At 44.1% G+C, this 20,802-nt stretch overlaps 1 long non-coding RNA gene across 1 annotated transcript in view; it reads left to right on the top strand.

The window, feature by feature from the left end:
* The window catches only part of LOC125382098, a 30,713-nt gene extending 13,533 nt beyond the window's left edge, over positions 1-17,180 (top strand). The window contains exons 3-4 of the long non-coding RNA XR_007222310.1: positions 6,235-6,282; positions 16,631-17,180. This is a non-coding gene — a long non-coding RNA (uncharacterized LOC125382098). The remainder of the gene's footprint in view (positions 1-6,234; positions 6,283-16,630) is intronic.
* The last annotated feature ends 3,622 nt before the right edge of the window (positions 17,181-20,802 follow it).

The following is a 20,802-nucleotide window of genomic DNA, read 5'->3' as shown; positions in this document are numbered from 1 at the left end:
CTCGATTCCATCAGCCAAATATCCAAACAACAATCTCGAATCCATCACCCAAGAGATCCAGACAACAATCTCGGCTCCATAAGCCAGAGATCCAGACAACAATCTCGGCTCCATCAACCCAGAGATCCAAACAACAATCTCGATTCCATCACCCCAGAGATCCAGAAAAACAATCTCGATTCCATCACCCCAGAGATCCAGACAACAATCTCGATTCCATCACCCCAGAGATCCAGACAACAATCTCGATTCCATCACCCCAGAGATCCAGACAACAATCTCGGCTCCATAAGCCAGAGATCCAGACAACAATCTCGGCTCCATCAGCCTAAGATCCAGACAACAATCTCGGCTCCATCAGCCTAAGATCCAGACAACAATCTCGGCTCCATCAGCCTAAGATCCAGAAAACAATCTCGGCTCCATCAGCCAGATATCCAAACAACAATCTCGGCTCCATCAACCCAGAGATCCAAACAACGATCTCGGCTCCATCATCCCAGAGATCCAAACAACGATCTCGGCTCCATCAACCCAGAGATCCAAACAACGATCTCGGCTCCATCATCCCAGAGATCCAGACAACGATCTCGGCTCCATCAACCCAGAGATCCAAACAACAATCTCGGCTCCATCATCCCAGAGATCCAGACAACGATCTCGGCTCCATCATCCCAGAGATCCAGACAACGATCTCGGCTCCATCAACCCAGAGATCCAAACAACAATCTCGGCTCCATCATCCCAGAGATCCAGACAACGATCTCGGCTCCATCACTCCAGAGATCCAGACAACGATCTCGGCTCCATCATCCCAGAGATCCAGACAACGATCTCGGCTCCATCACTCCAGAGATCCAAACACAAATGTCGGCGCCATCATATAGAGATCCAGACAACAATCTCGGCTCCATCAGAAATAGATCCAGACAACATTCTCGGCTCTATCAGCCAGATATCTAGACAATGTACTCTTTACAAGCGCATTGGGATCCTGAGAAAGATCTCCCGCCATTCAACCAGAGATCCAAACAAAGATCCCCTTTCCAGTGAAGTAGAAGGGTCTATTGATCGTACAGCATTTCACAGTTTGCAGTTGACACAAACGTTAAAGACGTAGAAAGCTTGTCTGTCACAGTCGCCATCCGTCATCTCTAGGATAAAAGCTTGTCTACGCATGCAGCACGGTCGTTTCCGGTGACGGACGGTAGATATCGACGCTGGAGGTCTGTGGCCAATAAACCTTTATCACACTTTGTCAAGACAGTTGACAAACTCAGGAGTTGTCGAAGTCCGCAGAACACCGATATGTTCTGTGGCAGGACAACCAAAGCACTGATAAGGTGTACTGTCAGCCTATTTGTCCAGGGATGAAGGACGTCTGGCAGGGTGGCGATGGCTGATCAGACCAGTGATATAGCCCCTAATACCTCCCCACGTCCACAGATCAATCAGTCTCAGCAGCAGCAGCCGGACTAGGATGCAAGTAAACATCCGACAACACTCTTGTGGTGCTACTTGCTGTGACAACTGTAAGTAAAGAAAGTGGAGAAAGCTCCATACCCCAGACTACCTACAGGGAATGTGTCAACTAGGCTTCAGTGTCAGATAAAGATGGCGCTGCAAGTCTCCCTTGGTTTTACAACGATACCGAACAGGTTTTATCCATATTGTATATCTTTTACAGCAGAATCACGAGGTTTGAATAAAATCTACTGAATCCTCTAATTATTATAGAAAAAGGCTATAGCATGTACTGGTTACATTATATACTGGTGTAGGGAATAGCGTATTTACCTTTCCGTGCGTTCCATGTGACTACAACTTGTAATAAATATGGAGGTCATCACGCGTGTGTGTTGTTATGTGTAGAGAGTTCATCACGCCTGTGTGTTGTAATGTGTAGAGAGGCCATCACGCTTGTGTGTTGTAATGTGTAGAGAGGCCATCAAGCTTGTGTGCTGTAATGTGTAGAGAGGCCATCAAGCTTGTGTGTTGTAATGTGTAGAGAGGCCATCACGCTTGTGTGTTGTAATGTGTTCAGAGATCATCACGCTTCTGTGTTGTAATGTGTTCAGAGATCATCACGCTTCTGTGTTGTAACGTGTTGACAGACTTTCACGCTTGTGTGTTGTAATGTGTGGAGAGGCCATCACGATTGTCTGTTGTGGGTGAGTGAGTATTCCAGATTTTTCACTGCGTGTCAGCTTAATACGGGAGGAAAGCCCGAAGAGACGCAGGTATCAGACGTTTACCACTTCGGTGAAACCCACAAGTACGAGTATGGTGCTGACAAACCTAGAAAAATAATCGGGGCGAACCGGGACTCGAACCTACAATCATAGGTTTCTGGCGTGTCCAAGGGACGCAACTCTACACAGCGAATCGCGGCGCCTTAGATGACCGGGCCACCCGTGGCCCCCTTGTGTCTTGTAATGTGTTGAGAGGACATCATGCTTTTGTGTTTTCGGATGGTTAATGTCCTGTAATAGGAATAAACACTCTCATTAGCGAACCTTGGCGAGCTGAATATATGTTGTTTATTCATTCCAAATACCGAACATCCCAAATCACACAAGCGTGATGGCCTTTCTACACATTACAACACGCACGCGCGATGCTCTCTCTACACATTACAACACAAGCGTGATAACCTCTTTGTCACATAATGTCATTCTTGAATTATGTCGTCGATGTCATCTCTCACAAAAGTTACTGAACAATGCTGGAATGTGCACATTAATGTTTATAAAAAAAAAAAATTTAAACTATTCCAGTGTCATATTGTTGGATTGTGCAAGTTCGTGGTTTTAAACGAATAGGTGGTGACAGAGACCAAAATGTCATGAACTGTGTGTATTTACATTGTGAATATGATATATTTCTGTCGATGTAATATGAATCGGTTATTTCTAGTTCGATGTGTGGGAAATTTGGTGTGCACATTAATATATCATACGTCAGAAGGTCAGTGATCAGTCTGTCGGAGAGTCACTATAATTCCGACTGTTTTTCAGACAGTGGCGTAACTACATACATGTTTATAAATAAATATTTTGTTTCTACTTGCCCGCTAGAGCAATTGCCCTTCATCAAAGGGAAGCAATTCATGTCTATGAAATGTCACGTTAGCCTAGATTGTGTCTTCCATGTCAGTGAGTGAGTGTGGTTTTACGCCGCTTTAAGTAATATTCCAGCAATATCACGGCGGGGGACGCCTGAAATAGGCTTCACACATTGTACCCATATCGGGAATCGAACCTGGGTCTTCCGCGTGACGAGCGAACGCTTTAACCTCTAGGCTACCCGACCGCCCCTTGCATGTCATAAGATCATGAAATGCAGTCAGATGTCTTCAAAGCGACAAAAAGAAATGTGAAATGACATATTTAGGGCAAATCCTACTGTTATAAATGGGTAAAATACCACAAGCCGCACAGGTATACAAGCACAGGTTGACAAGCACAGGTTGACAAGCACAGGTGTGAAGGATGATCCCGCTATCGCCGATAGACAATGGCCGCGCCATGTTTGTTTATAAACACTGAAAGAAGGACCTACCTGACCTTTAATATTTGCATATTTATCCGTTTATGACCCCGACGGATACTGTTTTTATACGTTTTTTTCCTGCCGAGAAACCTACCGATTATATGATAACTGTTATATAGCGGTAAAGTGTAACTACCCTCAGCATGCATCTCGCAACTTGTGATGTGTCCTATATCATATACCGCTCAAGTGGAACATTGTATTCACTTTAGAATGATTCGTACAAGGGCACGTGTATAAGTACTACACTGTATGTGTATCAGTACTACACTCGTGTATGTGTATCAGTACTACACTCGTGTATTTGTATCAGTACTACACTGTATGTGTATCTATACTACAGCCGTGGTACCCGTGTATCTGGCAGCTACATGGGAACAAAGAGATATTTTCCAAACTAAAAGTGACGGAGTTTAACGTTTGGCCCGTGGTATAGAAAGACTGCGTGTCATCAGGGTTGTCATCAAACATTCGACTGTTATTGCGAACACAGCCCGTGTATACAAAATGGTTGTTGCTGAAGCGGTCGCTATACACCGACTACAGCCAGCATATCGTTTATCAAATACCTGTTGTGAAATGTGAATGGAGGCTGTCTAGACGGCGGAGATAAAGACGTTGCCTGGGAGTTGCTGTTAATACATACCGTTTAAGTGTTATCTCGTTATATTTTGATTAATAAATTTACACTGTGTTGTACCTATTTCAAGTAATTCGTGATCATATATAGATAGACGTACGTGTAGACAGGTGTCTGCATTGTGAATAGTCTCACGCTGTCTCCTCTTTCAGGAGACGGCTGGTTTACTGAACTGATTGAATGATAAAATCTAAGGCAAAACGGAGAAAAGAAATATGCTTCTGAGTGGTGTTCATGTTTAGAGGTTCAATTATCGGGCGCCCTTTGACTGGCGTTCAGTTTGTTGCAGTGCCTACAAATAATGATAGCAACAGATCCAACACTTGTTTAGCTTTATTGTGATGTCTGTGTGATGGAATAGAATCTTCACTATATGACGATCGGTTCGAATCCCAAATGCGTTCTGACCACGACCCCTAACAGTACCATACCCGTGTTTATAGTGTTACAACCTGCGTCACTTGGGGAGTCCCTCCCATATTAACAACCCGAATGTTGTGTAGATGAAACAATCCACCCGAATGTTGTGTAGATGAAACAATCCATCCGAATGTTGTGTATGTGAAACAATCACCGCAAATGTTGTGTAGATGAAACAATCCACCCGGATGTTGTGCAGATTAAACAATCCCCCCGAATGTTGTGTAGGTGAAACAATCCACCCGATTGTTGTGTAGGTGAAACAATTCACCCGAATGTTGTGTTGGTGAAACAATTCACCCGAATGTTGAGTTGGTGAAACAATTCACCCGAATGTTGAGTTGGTGAAACAATCCACCCGAATGTTGTGCAGGTAAAACAGTTCACCCGAATGTTGTGTTGGTGAAACAATCCACCCGGATGTTGTGCAGATGAAACAATCCCCCCGAATGTTGTGTAGGTGAAACAATCCACCCGAATGTTGTGTAGGTGAAACAATTCACCCGAATGTTGTGTTGGTGAAACAATTCACCCGAATGTTGAGTTGGTGAAACAATTCACCCGAATGTTGAGTTGGTGAAACAATTCACCCGAATGTTGTGTAGGTGAAACAATTCACCCGAATGTTGTGTTGGTGAAACAATCCACCCGGATGTTGTGCAGATGAAACAATCCCCCCGAATGTTGTGTAGGTGAAACAATCCACCTGAATGTTGTGTAGGTGAAACAATTCACCCGAATGTTGTGTTGGTGAAACAATTCACCCGAATGTTGAGTTGGTGAAACAATTCACCCGAATGTTGAGTTGGTGAAACAATCCACCCGAATGTTGTGTAGGTGAACCAATCCACCCGAATGTTGTGTGGGTGAAACAAACCACCCGGTATCAGCACGATAAAGGACGGCTGTGCCAAACTATCCAGCAGCACTACACAAGTTATCATTATAATCAAGTTTCGTTGACATTAATGGCATTGCGTGTTATCGTCAAATGGTTTACGTCTCGATGATAATAGCTTTCTTTTCAAGCAAACATTTCACGATGAGATTGTTGAGTGTATCTGACCAGAGTGCTTGAGACGTGACACATTGACACAAACAGCTCGGCAAGTCCAGCCCGTGCATATCTTGGTGAGCGTGGCTTTCAATATCAACGTAATTTGCTGCGTAGACGTAGTGTAGTTTACTGCAGTTTAGTGTAGTTTAGTGTTGTTTAGTGAAGCTTAGTGTAGTTTTGTGAAGTTTAGTGTTGTTTGGCATAGTTTAGTAAAGTTTAGTGTTGTTTGGCATAAGTTTAGTGCAGTTTTGTGTTGTTTGGCATAGTTTAGTGTAGTTTAGTGTTGTTTAGTGAAGTTTCAAGTTGTTTAGTACAGTTTAGTGTAGTTTAGTGTTGTTTTGTGAGGCTTAGTGTAGTTTTGTGAAGTTTAGTGTTGTTTGGCATAGTTAAGTGAAGTTTAGTGTTGTTTGGTATAGTTTAGTGCAGTATAGCGCAGTCGTCCGTGTGTTTTCGCGTAGTTTGACTCGATTATTTAGTGATAATTAGATTTACTATTTCCCACATTGTGACGATAAACAACGTTCAGTCTGCAGTTTTATACAAGATGTACTCTTGTTCATTGTAGTGTCGCAGCGTTGATGGCGTTGCGGGTCGAGGGAGGGAACACGCTCCAGTGAGTACTTACCGAAATATCTGTTTATGAGGTACACCCATCCCACTGAGGATAGACCAGAAGCACATACCACAAATATATCAGCTACTCCTTGTAAACGACCAGCATAAAATACTTCAGTTTTCTAATAACTAAAAAGCGATGATTGTAAACGATCTGAATTAGAGTCTCCTGCATTTGTTTATAAAATCATTTGCCTAGCAACGAGATGAAGAGTGTACACATGGCTACACACTGGCTGTGTGTGATGACGCGGACAGTCACAAGGGGGCGCCACACACCTGTCCAGGTAACGCCGGGGCTTCTGGGTAAAGAACATCGACGAGCGGACGTAAATCAGAGAAACGCAAGTCAAGTCGCTGTTACTGTGGTGTCGGAGTGAGTGAGTGAGTTGGGTTTAACGCCGCTTTTAACATTATTCAAGTTATATCTCGGCGTGTCAGCTTAATGTGGGAGGAAAGCCCGAAGTGATGCAGTTCTCAGACGTTTACCACTTCGGTCAAACCCACGAGCACAGGTATTGTGCTGACTCTGCAGTATGGAGGCGGTGTGGAGGTAATATATAGTATAGAGGTTGTACAGAGGAAGTCCCCGCAGACACACAGGTTGTACAGAGGGGGTCCCCACAGATACACAGGTTGTACAGAGGCAGCCCCCACAGATACACAGGTTGTATAGAGGGAGTCCCCACAGACACACAGGTTGTACAGAGGGAGCCCCCACAGACACACAGGTTGTACAGAGGGGGTCCCCACAGACACACAGGTTGCACAGAGGAAGTCCCCACAGACACACAGGTTGTACAGAGGGAGCCCCCACAGACACATAGGTTGTACAGAGGCAGCCCCCACAGACACACAGGTTGTACAGAGGGAGCCCCCACAGACACATAGGTTGTACAGAGGGAGCCTCCACAGACACACAGGTTGTACAGAGGGAGCCTCCACAGACACACAGGTTGTACAGAGGGAGCCTTCACAGACACACAGGTTGTACAGAGGGAGCCTCCACAGACACACAGGTTGTACAGAGGGGGTCCCCACAGACGCACAGGTTGTACAGAGGCAGCTCCCACAGACACACAGGTTGTACAGAGGCAGCCTCCACAGACACACAGGTTGTACAGAGGGAGCCTCTACAGAGACACAGGTTGTACAGAGGGAGTCCCCACAGATACACAGGTTGTACAGAGGGAGTCCCCACAGACACACAGGTTGTACAGAGGGAGCCTCCACAGAGACACAGGTTGTACAGAGGCAGCTCCCACAGACACACAGGTTGTACAGAGGGAGCCCCCACAGACACACAGGTTGTACAGAGGGAGTCCCCACAGACACACAGGTTGTACAGAGGGAGCCTCCACAGACACACAGGTTGTACAGAGGGAGCCTCCACAGACACACAGGTTGTACAGAGGGAGCCTCCACAGAGACACAGGTTGTACAGAGGGAGTCCCCACAGACACACAGGTTGTACAGAGGGAGCCTCCACAGACACACAGGTTGTACAGAGGGAGCCTCCACAGACACACAGGTTGTACAGAGGGAGCCTCCACAGAGACACAGGTTGTAAAGAGGGAGTCCCCACAGACACACAGGTTGTACAGAGGGAGCCCCCCACAGAGACACAGGTTGTACAGAGGGAGCCCCCACAGAGACACAGGTTGTACAGAGGGAGCCTCCACAGAGACACAGGTTGTACAGAGGGAGCCCCCCACAGACACACAGGTTGTACAGAGGGAGCCTCCACAGAGACACAGCTTGTACAGAGGGAGTCCCCACAGACACACAGGTTGTACAGAGGGATTCCCCACAGACACACAGGTTGTACAGAGGGAGCCTCCACAGAGACACAGGTTGTACAGAGGGAGCCTCCACAGATACACAGGTTGTACAGAGGGAGCCTCAACAGACACACAGGTTGTACAGAGGGAGCCTCCACAGACACACAGGTTGTACAGAGGGAGCCTCCACAGACACACAGGTTGTACAGAGGGAGCCTCCACAGATACACAGGTTGTACAGAGGGAGCCTCCACAGACACACAGGTTGTACAGAGGGAGCCTCCACAGACACACAGGTTGTACAGAGGGAGTCCCCACCGACACACAGGTTGTACAGAGGGAGTCCCCACAGACACACAGGTTGTACAGAGGGAGTCCCAACAGATACACAGGTTGTACAGAGGGAGCCTCCACAGAGACACAGGTTGTACAGAGGGAGCCTCCACAGAGACACAGCTTGTACAGAGGCAGCCCCCACAGACACACAGGTTGTACAGAGGGAGCCTCCACAGACACACAGGTTGTACAGAGGGAGTCCCCTAGGATACACAGGTTGTACAGAGGGAGCCTCCACAGAGACACAGGTTGTACAGAGGGAGTCCCAACAGATACACAGGTTGTACAGAGGGAGCCTCCACAGACACACAGGTTGTACAGAGGGAGTCCCCTAGGATACACAGGTTGTACAGAGGGAGCCTCCACAGAGACACAGGTTGTACAGAGGGAGTCCCAACAGATACACAGGTTGTACAGAGGGAGCCTCCACAGATACACAGGTTGTACAGAGGGAGCCTCCACAGACACACAGGTTGTACAGAGGGAGCCTCCACAGACACACAGGTTGTACAGAGGGAGTCCCCACAGACACACAGGTTGTACAGAGGGAGCCCCCACAGACACAGGTTGTACAGAGGGAGCCTCCACAACACACAGGTTGTACAGAGGGAGTCCCCACAGACACACAGGTTGTACAGAGGGAGCCTCCACAGACACACAGGTTGTACAGAGGGAGCCTCCACAGACACACAGGTTGTACAGAGGGAGCCTCCACAACACACAGGTTGTACAGAGGGAGTCCCCACAGACACACAGGTTGTACAGAGGGAGCCCCCACAGACACAGGTTGTACAGAGGGAGCCTCCACAACACACAGGTTGTACAGAGGGAGTCCCCACAGACACACAGGTTGTACAGAGGGAGCCTCCACAGACACAGAGGTTGTACAGAGGGGGTCCCCACAGACACACAGGTTGTACAGAGGCAGCTCCCACAGACACACAGGTTGTACAGAGGCAGCCTCCACAGAGACACAGGTTGTACAGAGGGAGCCTCCACAGAGACACAGGTTGTACAGAGGGAGCCTCCACAGAGACACAGGTTGTACAGAGGGAGCCTCCACAGAGACACAGGTTGTACAGAGGGAGCCTCCAGACACAGGTTGTACAGAGGGAGCCCCCACACAGGTTGACGTAAGAGGCGACTGCATGATGAAGTCGTCAGGCTCGCTGACTTGGTGGATGCATGTCATCGTATCCCAATTGCGTGGATCGATGCTCACGCTGTCAGTCACTGGATTGTCTATTCAAGACCCGATTATTTACAAACCGCCGTCATATAGCTGGAATATTGTGAGTGCGGCGTAAAACAACAAACACACACACACTATCCCTGGTACTTCTGCTCCGACAGTGCCAATGAGATTGCTACATTTGGTTTCCGTCAGATGAGACGTGACGTCACGTGACATTCCCAGCGCATAACTGTGACTTTATTTCTGTTGTGCTTTTTTCGTAATTCTATGATGAAGAAATACAAACTTTTGGTAAAAATCCTGAATCGCTCCGACACGTGCACCGCTATAAATCAGAAAAATGTACGTGTCAGAAAAACCAGCTGCGCAGCATGCCAGTACGCATGGGCAAAACACGGCAAGGGAAATCCTCGTGTTCTGTTTCTGCAGAAGTCATTATTATCTTTCACGCGTCAACAACTTCCGGTTGATTCGCTCATTGAATACACCGGGTAGGGTTGTGCGGGAAAGTCAGCACGGACATCTGGCGGGAAACATGGCGACGTGCACACTCTGCATGTGTAACCAGTTATAAATGACTGGAGCAGATGAAACACGTGATTAATATATGCACGCGAGGAGATGTTGAGAGAGACGAGTAAAACTGACAAAACATAATTACTTGCAAGGGTATTCTGCCCCTCGGTAACCACAGCTGTTGAGCAATCATTTGTGTGGCTCATCTATATCACGAAACAAAGTGTGACGAACAGCTTGGCAACAGTTGGCTTCATCCCTGTGCCCGATAGAACATAGATTGATCTTGTCAACACTCCTATTATTTGACAGCCAGGCCAACTATTTAATTCACTCAGTCACCGACACATTCATTCATTGACACACTCACACGTATTCATTGATATGTTCATTCACTGGGACAATCACTCATTGATACATTTTTTCACTGGGACAATCACTCATTGATACATTTATTCACTGGGACAATCACTCATTAATACATTCATTCACTGGGACGATGACTCATTGATACATTCATTCACTGGGACGATGACTCATTGATACATTCATTCACTGGGACGATGACTCATTGATACATTCATTCACTGGGACAATCACTCATTGATGCATTCATTCACTGGGACGATGACTCATTGATACATTCATTCACCGGGACAATCACTCATTGATGCATTCATTCACTGGGACGATGACTCATTGATACATTCATTCACTGGGACGATGACTCATTGATACATTCATTCACTGGGACGATCACTCATTGATACATTCATTCACTGGGACAATCACTCATTGATGCATTCATTCACTGGGACGATGACTCATTGATACATTCATTCATCGGGACAATCACTCATTGATGCATTAATTCACTGGGACAATCACTCATTGATACATTCATTTACTGGGACAATCACTCATTGATACATTCATTCACTGGGACAATCACTCATTGATACATTCATTCACTGGGACAATAACTCATTGATACATTCATTTACTGGGACAATCACTCATTGATATATTCATTCATCGGGACAATCACTCATTGATACATTCATTTACTGGGACAATCACTCATTGATATATTCATTCATCGGGACAATCACTCATTGATACATTCATTTACTGGGACAATCACTCATTGATATATTCATTCACTGGGACAATCACTCATTGATATATTCATTCACTGGGACAATTACTCATTGATACATTCATTTACTGGGACAATCACTCAATGATATATTCATTCACTGGGACAATCACTCATTGATGCATTCATTCACTGGGACAATCACTCATTGATATATTCATTCATCGGGACAATTACTCATTGATACATTCATTTACCGGGACAATCACTCATTGATACATTCATTCACTGGGACATTCACTCATTGATACATTCATTCATCGGGACAATTACTTATTGATACATTCATTCATCGGGACAAAGACCCATTGATACATTCATTCACAGGGATAATCACTCACTGACACAGTCATTTACTGACACACTCACTCACCGACACACTCATTCATTGACACACTCATTCACTGACACACTCATTCACTGAAACACTCACTTACCGACACACTCACTCACTGACATACTCACTCACTGACACACTCACTGACACACTCATTCACTGACACACTCATTCACCGACACACTCATTCACTGACATTGTCATTCATTGACACACTCACACATTAACACACTCATTCACTGACACATGCATTCACTGACACACTCACTCACTGACACACTCACTCACTGACACACTCACTCACTGACACACTCATTCACCGACCCACTCATTCACTGACAGTCATTCACTGACACACTCATTCACTGACACAGTCATTCACTGATACACTCATTCACTGACACACTCATTCACCGACACACTCATTCACTGACACATGCATTCACTGACACTGTCATTCATTGACACACTCATAAACTCGCGCATTCATTCACTGACACATGCATTCACTGACACTGTCATTCATCGACACACTCATTCACCGACACACTCATCCACTGACACATGCATTCACTGACACTGTCATTCACCGACCCACTCATTCACCGACACACTCATCCACTGACACATGCATTCACTGACACTGTCATTCACCGACCCACTCATTCATTGACACACTCATTCATTGACACACTCATTCACTGACACACTCATTCACTGACACACTCACTCACCGACACACTCATCCACTGACACATGCATTCACTGACACTGTCATTCACCGACCCACTCATTCATTGACACACTCATTCATTGACACACTCATTCACTGACACACTCATTCACTGACACACTCACTCACTGACACACTCATTCACCGACCCACTCATTCACTGACAGTCATTCACTGATACACTCATTCACTGACACACTCATTCACTGACACACTCATTCACTGACACTGTCATTCATTGACACACTCACTCACCGACACACTCATCCACTGACACATGCATTCACTGACACTGTCATTCACCGACCCACTCATTCATTGACACACTCATTCATTGACACACTCATTCACTGACACACTCATTCACTGACACACTCACTCACTGACACACTCATTCACCGACCCACTCATTCACTGACAGTCATTCACTGATACACTCATTCACTGACACACTCATTCACTGACACACTCATCCACTGACACATGCATTCACTGACACTGTCATTCACCGACACACTCATTCACTGACACTGTCATTCATTGACACACTCATTCATTGACACACTCATTCACTGACACATTCATTCACTGACACATGCATTCACTGACACTGTCATTCACCGACCCACTCATTCACTGACACAGTCATTCACTGACACTGTCATTCATCGACACACTCATAAACTCGCGCATTCATTCACTGACACACTCATTCACAGAGACACTCATTCACTGACACATGCATTCACTGACACAGTCATTCACTGACACACTCATTCACCGACACACTCATTCACTGACACACTCATTCACTGACACACTCATTCACTGACACAGTCATTCACTGACACTGTCATTCAGTGACACACTCATAAACTCGCGCATTCATTCACTGACACACTCATTCACAGAGACACTCATTCACTGACACACTCATTCACCGACACAATCATTTTCTGACACAATCACGCACTCACTCATATTTCCTGTACAACATCTTCTAATATTTTCCCGTCCAGAATATGACCATTGAAATAATCAGTTATGACGAGACAGAAGTATGTACTCATCGTTGATACATTGCCAGCAAGAAATAACATCCGTCTGTTTACACGAACGTGTAATAACCGTTTATCTACATTTGGCGCCAAGAGATGTATTTTATCACGTGTAATCCCCATTCAATATCTATCTATGTAAATACGCATCTCCATCAATCGCTGTATGCTGAATATACACCGACAGTCTATACCCCAAACATTATGTCAGCGTGTTTCTGGTTTTGTAGGGCGGTCGGGTAGCCTAGTGGTTAAAGCGTTCGCTCGTCACGCCGAAGACCCGGGCTCGATTCCCGACATGGGTACAATGTGTGAAGCCCATTTCTGGTGTCCCCCGCCGTGATATTGCTGGAATATTGCTTAAAGCGGCGTAAAACCATACTCACTCACTCACTCACTCTGGTTTTGTAGGAAAATGTTGTTAATTTCATTCCTTCAGTTGTAGGCGTTGTTTACGAAGACAAAGCAGTCCTACTACCTCATTTCTAAAGAAGAACCGTGGTTTACGAAGACAGAGTCGAGCCTACTGCTTCATTTCTAAAAAGGCGTAATTTACGAAGTGAGTGAGTGAGTGAGTAAGGTTTTACACCGCTTTTAGCAATATTCCAGCAATATCACGGCGGAGGACACCAGAAATGGGCTTCACACATTGTACCCATATCAGGAATCGAACCCGGGTCTTCGGCGTGACGAGCGAATGCTTTGACCACTAGGCTACCCGATCGCCCCTTAATTTACGAAGCCGGATGGCGCCTTCTGGTTCATTTCTACAGAAGAGGCCTGGTTCGTGCAGAAAACGCAGAGGGTGTGGGGCCTTCTGGTTCATTTCTACAGAAGAGGCCTGGTTCGTGCAGAAAACGCAGAGAGTGTGGCGCCTTCTGGTTCATTTCTACAGAAGAGGCCTGGTTCGTGCAGAAAACGCAGAGAGTGTGGGGCCTTCTGGTTCATTTCTACAGAAGAGGCCTGGTTCGTGCAGAAAACGCAGAGAGTGGGGGGCCTTCTGGTTCATTTATCAAGAAGAGGCGTGTTTTACGAAGACAGTGTGCGAGCTACTGGTTTATTTCTAAAGAAGCGAAGTTCACGTAGACAGAGAGGAACCTACTGGTTTATTTCGGAAGAGGCGTGATTCCGTAAGAAGAAACGTGATTTTTCACAAACAGCCTGGTGTCGTCTCAATTTGATAATGATTCATAAGGACTTGCTCATTATGTTGTTGGAATCCTAAAAATCGACTTGGGCGGAGGTTTATTGTTGTGAATGTGAAGAGTGTTTTGTCGTTGTTATTTACGAAGTCTGTGTGAGACCTACCGGTTTTTCTAAAGCAGCAGCTCTCACCGTCTTCGTAGACCACCCTCTGCTTTAGCAACGTAGCAATGTGTCTCACCCTGTCTTCGTAAACCACCCTCTGCGTCAGCAACGTAGCAATGTGTCTCACCCTGTCTTCGTCAACCACCCTCTGCGTCAGCAACGTAGCAATGTGTCTCACCCTGTCTTCGTAAACCACCCTCTACTCTATCAACGTATTAATGTGTCTCATCCTGTCTTCGTAAACCATCCTCTGCTTTAGCAACGTAGCAATGTGTCTCACCCTGTCTTCGTAAACCACCCCTCTGCTTCAGCAACGTAGCAATGTGTCTCACCCTGTCTTCGTAAACCACCCTCTGCTCTATCAACGTATTAATGTGTCTCATCCTGTCTTCGTAAACCATCCTCTGCTTTAGCAACGTAGCAATGTGTCTCACCCTGTCTTCGTAAACCACCCCTCTGCTTCAGCAACGTAGCAATGTGTCTCACCCTGTCTTCGTAAACCACCCTCTGCTTCAGCAACGTAGCAATGTGTCTCACCCTGTCTTCGTAAACCACCCCTCTGCTTCAGCAATGTAGCAATGTGTCTCACCCTGTCTTCGTAAACCACCCTCTGCTTCAGCAACGTAGCAATGTGTCTCACCCTGTCTTCGTAAACCACCCCTCTGCTTCAGCAACGTAGCAATGTGTCTCACCCTGTTTTCGTAAACCACCCTCTGCTTCAGCAATGTAGCAATGTGTCTCACCCTGTCTTCGTAAACCACCCCTCTGCTTCAGCAATGTAGCAATGTGTCTCACCCTGTCTTCGTAAACCACCCTCTGCTTCAGCAATGTAGCAATGTGTCTCACCCTGTCTTCGTAAACCACCCCTCTGCTTCAGCAACGTAGCAATGTGTCTCACCCTGTCTTCGTAAACCCGACCCTGCTTTGGCAAGGTCACCAGCGGGTCTTACCCTATCTTCGTAAACCACCCCTCTGCTTCAGCAACGTAGCAATGTGTCTCACCCTGTCTTCGTACACCGACCTCTGCTTTAGCAACGTATCAATGTGTCTCACCCTATATTCGTAAACCGCCCTCTGCCTTAGCAATGTAACAATGTGTCTCACCCTGTCTTCGTAAACCACCCCATGCCTTAGCAATGTAACAATGTGTCTCACCCTGTCTTCGTAAACCACCCCATGCCTTAGCAATGTAACAATGTGTCTCACCCTGTCTTCGTAAACCACCCCATGCCTTAGCAATGTAACAATGTGTCTCACCCTGTCTTCGTAAACCACACCTCTGCTTTAGCAACGTAGCAATGTGTCTCACCCTATCTTCTTAAACCACACCCCATGCCTTAGCAATGTAACAATGTGTTTCACCCTGTCTTCGTAAACCACCCCATGCCTTAGCAACGTAACAATGTGTCTCACCCTGTCTTCGTAAACCACACCTCTGCTTTAGCAACGTAGCAATGTGTCTCACCCTGTCTTCGTAAACCACACCCCATGCCTTAGCAATGTAACAATGTGTCTCACCCTGTCTTCGTAAACCACACCTCTGCTTTAGAATTAACCAATGGGTCTTACCCTGTATTCGTAAACTACACCTCTGCTTTAGCAACGTATCAGTGTGTCTCACCCTATCTTCGTAAACTACGCTGCTTCATTAACCACTAGGTCTTATTTCTAAAGAAGATGTGTGGTTTACGAGGACATTGTAAGATCTTCTGGTTCATTTTTAGAGCAGAGGCTTAAGTCTGGAGAAGAAGCTTGGTTTAGGGAGACAGGGTGACACCTTCTGGTTCATTTCTAAGAAAGCGGCGCGCTTTACGAAGACAGGCTCATGCCTGGTCGTAGTTAAGTAGGAGTCAAGTGAACAATAAATCTGAGATATCATGAACTAATTTTCTGTTCGTTGCATCATGGTTTTTGTTTCAGCAGGAGGCGAAAAAAAGGTTGAATGGGCAGCCAGATATCGGTTACAGTCAAATACAAAGATTACATTAATGTACGGACAATCCGAGCCATGCTGCAGTTGCGGCTTCAGGTACTCATTCTGCTGAAGAATGTCACTTGAACAGCCTCCAACCCCTGGGAATATTATACCTCAGCGAAATGGTCGTTTTTTTATAGGACCACTGTTAAATCGCTTGCAACAGAAATCTTGAAAAACAAACAAAAAATGATAATATTTTGTGAGGTCTGTATTTTGTCACATTTTAGACAAATGTCAAGCCAGCATTACACTTGTCAAAAGTAATGTCACCAATTACAACTGTGGGTTGTCGAGGCTCAACCTATCGGGGTCATAGCATTAGTTGGTGTTTGATGCTCAACTTATCAGGATCATAGCAACAGTAGGTGTAGGCATTTTGTAGACGAAGTTTAAATATTGTGTGGACATACCCCGGCGTACCATCAACTCATCAAAGGCCCCAATCAGTCATAATACTTTTGTTTATATTGCTAGCTTCACCCTTTTGTTCATATTACTGGCTTCACCTCTTTGTTCATATTACTGGCTTCACCCTTTTGTTTATATTACTGGCTTCACCCTTTTGTTTATATTACTGGCTTCACCCCCCTTTTGTTTATATTACTGGCTTCACCCGTTTGGTCATATTACTGGCTTCACCCTCCTTTTGTTTATATTACTGGCTTCACCCATTTGGTCATATCACTGGCTTCACCCTTTTGTTTATATTACTGGCTTCACCCGTTTGGTCATATTACTGGCTTCACCCTTTTGTTCATATTACTGGCTTCACCGATCAATATGTAATAAAGAAGTTGTTAATCAATAAATCTTATATTAACTTGGACAGTGTGTAGACAAAGAGCAGATATTGTGAAGACATTGTGTGAACAAAATGTAGACAGTGTGTAGATGGTGTAGATATTGTGGAGACAAAGTTTACATATTGTGTAGAAAAACTTTAGATTTTGTGTAGACAAAGTGTATTCATTTTGTGGAGACATAGTGTAGATATTTTTTAGACAGTGTAGATATTGTGTAGACAGTGTAGATATTGTGTAGACAGTGTATTCATTTTGTGTAGACATAGTGTAGATATTGTTTAGACAAAATGTAGACATTATGTAGACAGTGTAGATATTGTATAGACAATGTAGATATTGTGTAGACAGTGTAGATATTGTGTAGACATTGTAGATATTGTGTAGACAGTGTATTCATTTTGTGTAGACATAGTGTAGATATTGTTTAGACAAAACGTAGACATTGTGTAGACAGTGTAGATATTGTATAGACAATGTAGATATTGTGTAGACAGTGTAGATATTGTGTAGACAGTGTAGATATTGTGTAGACAGTGTATTCATTGTGTGTAGACATAGTGTAGATATTGTTTAGACAAAATGCAGACATTGTGTAGTCAGTGTAGATATTGTGTTGACAGTGTAGATATTGTGTAGACAAAGTGTTCACATTGTGTAGACACTGTGTAATCAATGTGTAAACAGTTTGTAGACATTGTGTAGAAAAAGTTTACATATTGTGCAGATAAAGTGTCGACATTTGTTAATCACAGTATAGACATTGTGTAGACAGTGTCGATATTGTGTGCACAAAGCGTAGACCTTGTGCAGACAAGGTCTAGATATTGGTAAGGGAAAATGAAGACATAATGTAGAAAATATTGCGAAAACAGTGTAGACATTTTGTAGAAAAAATGTAGATATTGTGCAGACAATGTGTAGACACTGTTTTGAATCACATCTTTATCTCATGCTACTTTAATGTCTTTAAACGTTTTGATATTATTGATTGTTTGTTTGTTTGTTTGTTTGTTTGTTTGTTTGTTTGTTTGTTTGTTTGTTTGTTTGTTTGTTTGTTTGTTTGTTTGTTTTGCGAGCCTGACCACCTGATCCCGTTTGTCGCTTCTTAAGACAAGTATGGGTTGCTAAAGATCAATTTCAACCGGGTCTTCACGGGTCTTTGATAACGTAATATATGTTTTGATTCTATACTTGCTCGTCTATAAAAGATAATGTATAACAATGTGTTACCCGATATAGACATGTCATCTCAAGACAAATGATAATTAAATATTGACGGGAGGGAGGACAGGTGCAGAATCTCGTGTGTTCACGTTCTCGGTCATGCACAAACGATATTCCTAAAAACGCTTCACATGTAGAAACATGCTCCTTTGATTGGAATGAGAGAAATAAATTATTCACTTGTGCTAATCTCCTTGGTTTTCTTTAGAGATCGAAGATAAGAAAAGAAGTTGCAATCAATATTGGAGACTCTGGGATGACGCAAAAGAAATGAGGTATTCAAACCACGACGAGTAAGTGTACATTGTTCTGTCGATGTGTAATTAGGAAAGTAGCATGAAAGAAAACATATCAGTTCAGAGCGTGAGAAATATACTCCCGAGAGATATTCTATTGGACATAAAATAAATTAGCCATGGTGGGATTTGTTCCACCTTCCAGAGAGTTAGAGCGCGGATTGCGATGAATCAATACCCTCGCCAACAGTGCCCTCAGCTGGGAAACATGTAATTAATATATGTCTTATTTACGATATACAAGAAATACTGGGGCAAAACTTCACAGTACAAGTCAACTTTGAAGTGTCACTGTTTTGCTTCTAATTTTTTATTTGTTTACTAATCGGATACATTTGCAGCATATGTTTAAGACATTTTGCTGTTGCTGTAGTTAAATTGTTTGTTGTTTTGTGTATGTCACGCCGACAAAAGCATGTTTCAAAGGCAGTTATTTAGGTTTTCCCAAGACGTTTGTAGTGTGACACTTCGCAGGCTTCGCGTGTGAAGAGCAACACAAACCTGTTTCAGAATTCATTATAAATACATCAGGTTCTCCACTTCCACAAGGTCACACAGTGCCTCATGTGCCGACCGTTACACACGTTATACCTCACCCCATACACATGTCATACACAAAATATACTTTATAAAGTCTGCTATACAACACGTATACTTTATAAACTGTGTCATACAACACGTATATTAAATATACTAGGTCATACAACACGTATGCTTTATAAACGATGTCATACAACACGCATGCTTAATAAACTATGTCATACAACATGTATACTTTATAAACTACGTCATACAACACGTATACTTCATAAACTAGATCATACAACACGTATACTTTATAAACTATGTCATACAACATGTATACTTAATAAACTATGTCATACAACACGTTTAATTCATAAACTAGGTCATACAACACGTATACTTCATAAACTATGTCATGCAACACGTATGCTTAATAAACTAGGTCATACAACACGTATACTTAATAAACTAGGTCATACAACACGTATACTTAATAAACCATATCATACAACATATTTTCCTTATAAATATGTCATGTAACAAGTATACTTTGTAAACATGTCATACAACACATATACTTTACGACAAAACCCTTTCTATATTCATAAGATCTGTCATAATATCTGTCAAAAACAGAGTCCATTGTACGATTCCGACTATATCATGAGCATTTGTTTATGAATCACCATCAAATAGTGATGATACCAGTTTCATCAAAGGAGAGCGTATCCTGCCCCACCGGTGGCACCCGTCCAACACAACCAAAGACATGTTAATTGTTCACCTGAAAAAGCCCGGGAAGCACAAGCTGAACTGAGGAATTGCATCCGACATCATTTTTGTCACTGATGCGTCAGATTTGGAAATGTCTCCATATGTCTACCATAAAACGTTTTAAAAGCTTTACTGAGGCCTTGAATGTTGTAACCTTGATCAAACAAACTTCTGAGCAAGAGATGTATGACGCTTTTTGAAATCTTGGTAACAAGAGCAAACCTCAAAAGTTGTGGAATGTGGACACCAAAGGCTGGAACTGCCGGAATATTGCGCGATATTGGAAAGTTGAAGTCATTCCTTTTGTCATACAGTCTTGTGGAGAGTGTTTTGTTACTCTCAATCTGTATGCATAGATCTAAACATGAAACAGATGAGGCGGTCTCACTGATCTCCTTTATTTCTAGTTCTGGTGGGGATGTCAGTGGAAGGGACTTGGCTTTTGTTATATGGCAGGGGACTATATTGTTAAACGATTATTGTGACACCATCAGG

The sequence above is a fragment of the Haliotis rufescens genome, unplaced genomic scaffold (assembly GCF_023055435.1).
Source record: "Haliotis rufescens isolate VD_foot unplaced genomic scaffold, xgHalRufe1.0.p SCAF_2, whole genome shotgun sequence".
NCBI lineage: Eukaryota > Metazoa > Mollusca > Gastropoda > Lepetellida > Haliotidae > Haliotis > Haliotis rufescens.
This window is presented reverse-complemented; position numbering and strand designations above follow the sequence as displayed.